We start from the raw sequence: 5,066 nt of genomic DNA on the forward strand, positions 1-5,066 counted from the left end.
CAGGACACACTGGGAATTTCATTTTCTACCTCAGAGAATTCCATACATTTGGACCTTTATATTATTTAGAATTACACTGGGCTGCTCTTTTCATAAATGAAGTTTGCGCACTAAGCTTTATACTCAGCACTGTATTTAATACTCACATCAACCCTCTGAGACAGGCATCGTGAGCCCCATTTTACAGATAAGGAAGCTGAGCCCAGAGAACAGCCAGGAACTAGAGGTAGCACAAAGAATTAAATCCAGCCTGATTCTAAATCCAGTATTCTCTGAAGAACTACCTGCCTTTGTGGGATAATACTTCTTCCTGATAAAGTTATGAGAAGCTCACTGAGGGCAAGAATTGCCTTTTACCAAATCCAATGAAATCAGGAGCTCTGGGTTTAATCTCTACCTCCACCTCTCACCAACTCTGTTAACTTTAACTGTTATCTGACCTCTCTAGGCAGGAAGTCAGGTAATTTATAATCCAGACCAGAACATGTCTGAGCCTGAAAGGGGAAACTAACTGCACAGGATGCTGGGATGACAGATAAAACACGGTCATCCTAAGGAAATGGAGACATGTGATCCCTCAGAACCTCATTTACAAAACAGGCTGGATGAAACACCAAGGTCACCTCTCAGGCTGAGAACCTGGATTCTAAGAGTACAATAAGGGAGAAAAGATACTCATCTGGACATCCAACCAGGAACACAAAATGGTGAATTCTGGGGGCCCGATGAGTACACACAGGTGTGCATTTGTTCATGTTTGTTTAATCTCTGAAAAACACTACAAAACACATGAAAGAAAAGCCATCTCTAATCTCACCAACTAGAGCCCACTTTGGAATTTGGTGCATTGATCTTTCCTGATTTGTACCTATGTTTCAACAACATAACTATACAAGCATATCTTTTTTTTTTTTTTAATTAAAAAGTGAGTGACCATACTATTGGCCTACTCTTATGCTTATTCCCACTCCAGCATATAAAAATCTGCCTATAAAGGTAAGAGGCTGCATATAGTCTTCCATCACAAGCACAGGACTGTACATCTCACCATTTACCCTTTTACTGGACATTTTAACTGCAACCATTTCACAAACCAATTATAAAAAATGTCATTCTACATATGTCCCTAATACAGAGACAATACTCTTGCTATTATTTTTAGGTACTGCATAAGAGCATCTTAAGTGTTCAAGAATCCAGCCAAACTACTCACCAGAAAGTTTGTACCAATATACCCATTCCCACTGACATTGTATATGTCTGCCCACTTCCCTGAATGCTTGTCAGCATCAAAGTGCTTTCATTTTTGCAAATCTCCTAGGTGAAAAACAATTTTATGTTAGTGTTTAACATTTCTTTAATAACAAGCAAGGCTAAGTATCTTCAAATGTTTATCAGCCATTAACAAATGTTTTTCTGTAAATTACCTGTTCATACTTTTGCCCATTTTTCTATGGGTTGTCTTTTACTTCCTGCTTTGTAAGACCTCCTTTGTATATTTTTTTTCTAAATATTTTATTTATTTATGACAGATACAGAGAGAGAGAGAGAGGCAGAGACACAGGCAGAGGGAGAAGCAGGCTCCATGCACCGGGAGCCCGATGTGGGATTCGATCCCGGGTCTCCAGGATCATGCCCTGGGCCAAAGGCAGGCACCAAACCGCTGCACCACCCAGGGATCCCACCTCCTTTGTATATTAAGAGCAGTCCTTTATATATGATGCAAATACCTTTCCCTAGTTGGTCATCTGTCATAAATTTATTTGTATTGTCTTTTATCATATATAAAACTTTCTGCTTTTAAGTCCTATGTTTCTATTCTTTTTTTTTCCTCCAAGGTCTCTGGGGTTCCTGTCTTCCTTTGCAAGTCATTCCACCCCTAAGTTTATTAGGATATTATGCACAATAGGAATTCTGAAGCTGGGAGTCTCCAGGAGTCACACACAAAGAGGGTTTGGTTGAAGCCACACCTCACGTGCCCTAGGGGACTGCTGGTCAAGGCTGGGGGATAATGAGCAGCACAGCAATTCCTACTTCTCTCTCCCGAAATGCCCCAAAGGGCAGAGAAGAGTGAATCCACACTGCCAGGGGTCTGAGAGCCTAGCTCAGTGAAAGGAGAAAGTTCTTAGAAATCCCATGCTTTAAGAATTCATTAGAATTTTGTTTCAACTCCATAATTTGGTAATATTTATTTTGCTATAAAAGTAATTTTTTTTAATTACTACCAAACTAAATTATTTAACTTCCCCTCCTTGAAATCACCTACCAGGTTTATGAGGCAGGCAGCACTGGACACTTCTAGTGGTAACTGAACCCCTAGATTCAGGGGGTTCAGGCATTTTTAACACTGTTATTAAAATTAGACCAAAGCAGAGAAGGACAGTGGCCAGCTGACAAGTTCCACAGGTTAGGGAACTCAAAGCTCCTTTCAGGGCCTGTCATCCTAGGAATCTGACCTGAATGCTGAACACAAAGGGGGAAGGGTTTCCAGAGTCCTTGGCCAATGCCTCCATTCCCTCTGCCCCTCCTGCCCTTCCTCCACAACAGTGTCCCAGCTCCTTTTCCTTCCTTCCACTCACCCTATCCTTTCAACATCCCCAAACTCCTCTAGTTGCTTCACAATTTTCTAGCATATTCTTAGATGAGGCTGTTTTATTCCTATTTTGGGACCATACATCACAGACCTGCAACCAGCCACCCAAAAGGCCTGGGCAAGCAATGACCACTTTTACTGTAGGAGTTACTGTGGAACATGGCATCTTGCACTAGGACAGACACTGTAGCAAAACACAGCACTAACACTCAGGGTTAAGATAGTTACTGCCAGCCTCCTGATGTATAAAATGGGGCAAAGGGACACCAGGGTGGCTCAGTGCCTTCTCAGTCTGCCTTCGACTAAGGTCATGATCCCAGGGTCCTGGGATAGAATCCCACATCAGGTTCCCCATAAGGAGCCTGCTTCTCCCTCTGCCTATGTCTCTGCCTCTCTCTCTGTGTCTCTCATGAATAAATAAATAAAATCCTTTAAAAAATTAAATTAAATAAAATGGGGCAAAAAACAGTACTATTTCGTAGGGCTCCAAGGAGAATGAAATGAGTTAATACAAATAAAGTCCTTAAGACAAATTCTGTCACAAACTAAGCACTCCATAAATGTTACCTGTTGTCCATTATTATATCATATATAAGTGCTCAGTTAGTTTGTCAACTAATGAATGGTTCTTGTGCCAATTTTATCCATTAAGAATAAGCAATCTCCTGTCCTAAGAGCAAGGAGGGATGGTGACTGGAGTAGGACGGGGATGTGGGTTGTGGTGAATGATGTTAATCAAGCAAATATATTCGGGTAGGTAACCTGCTTGCCTATCACATGGCACTTGCATTCAAGGCTCTTCCAGAAAAGATCATCAGATCCATACACTGGTTTTCATCACTTCCAACAAAAAAGATTTAGATGAGAAATGGCAGCAGCCTCTGGGGGCCCAATTTTTCAGATGGATTTACTTGGTAGAAGTTCATACCTGCTCAGAGCCTTGCATCCTTCTCTTGGGCTGATCCTGAAGTAGGACTCCTGGATACTTTTCACTCTCTCAGTTCTGAAGCAGCACTGTGATTTGCCATTGCTCTCTAGTTTTCATTCCAACTGCCCACGGGGCCCCATTCCCAGCATGGCCTTACCTCTCACTAAATGACAAAAGATCAAAGCCTTTACAAAGCCACAATGAGAGGGAAGGAGAGATCAGGTTATCTGGGCCATTCACCATACACATACACAGGCATGTGTGTACTCATGTACACACACACACACACACATACACACACACACACTCCTCTGCCAGATTATAAACTGCAAAGCCAAACAAGCCATAAACTCTTATGAGGAACGAGGGGGAAAAGCCATGCCAGAGAGATAACAACAATGTCAAATTTCAGACATGAGCAGGTTTTTGTGTGTTTGGGCTCCAAACCAGGGGTTTGGGATGGGAAAGCTGGAAAAGCTGACAGCCCCTTAGAACTAACACAGCTCAACTGGGTGCCACTATAATAAATCAAAATCAGTTATGTAAAGTGTAAAATTATCATTTGGAAATCACTCTCTCTGAATAATTCAATCATTGACTTTCACATCAAACAACCATTTCAACCACCCACACACACAGTTCAGTCTCACACTGGTCTTAAACTCTCTTTAATTATCGGCATTAACCTATCACATTACTATTTCATTCCTATTTCATCCTGGGGGAGGGGTCAGTGATTATGATAAATCACAATGAACGAGAAAGACTTTCAGCTGTCCTTCCACACAGTTCCAGAGTTCCCTTGATCTGACGGTGACAGGTCTGCCTTTGTCCCAGGAAGGGACAAGGACAGATAAGCAGCCTCCCTCTTGACAAATGCATTACGGATGCCAGTCAAACAAAAAGGCCAAAGAACCCAGCTCTGCAGCTGTGCGTGGCCGTCTCCCATGCCTACATCCCAGGCTGAGCAGAGATGTCTACTTGCCCCTCTGGCTGGTAGGTGGAACATGCAGATCCATGTAAACAAATTTCACCAACAGCCTAGTTCCCGTATACCCCACTGAGCAGCCATTACCATAAAATAATAACAAGAATTTTTAAAACACATGCATATATCTAAAGCTAATCACTTACCCCTCCAAGAACAGCTTACTGAGCACAAAGGCAAGTCTCCTATTATACTCTTGCGGTGGGGGGTGGGAGATCTAGCCCTTGCCTCAGTGATCCCAAGAAACTGGGGCTGCACAAGAACAGGCTTCAGGTGAAATATTTCACTCAGGGAGTCAGGGTTTCCTCTATTGCTGGTTGCTCCTAGTTCTGCGTATCTAGGAATGTTTTCCACCTACCCACACACACTTACCACTCCCACCCTCTCAGCTTTCAGATCTCTGGGTTTCCATGTATTCAATAGTGAAGGGGTTACCATAAGGAAAAGCCAACAAGATGAAGATGTTTCTGTATAGATGTCCGCTGTACATACTATAAAAAAGAAGAAAACAACCTGCATGCCATCTATAATGCACAGGCTAAGCAGACTGTGGCACA

The 5,066-nt window shown here is 42.4% G+C and overlaps 1 long non-coding RNA gene across 3 annotated transcripts in view; it reads right to left on the reverse strand.

Moving 5' to 3' along the window:
- The window catches only part of LOC144324199 (uncharacterized), a 584,277-nt gene that overhangs the window by 554,789 nt on the left and 24,422 nt on the right, over positions 1-5,066 (reverse strand). The gene's annotated exons all lie outside the window — the stretch shown is intronic.

Source organism: Canis aureus, chromosome 11 (assembly GCF_053574225.1).
Source record: "Canis aureus isolate CA01 chromosome 11, VMU_Caureus_v.1.0, whole genome shotgun sequence".
NCBI classification, from domain to species: Eukaryota; Metazoa; Chordata; class Mammalia; order Carnivora; family Canidae; genus Canis; species Canis aureus.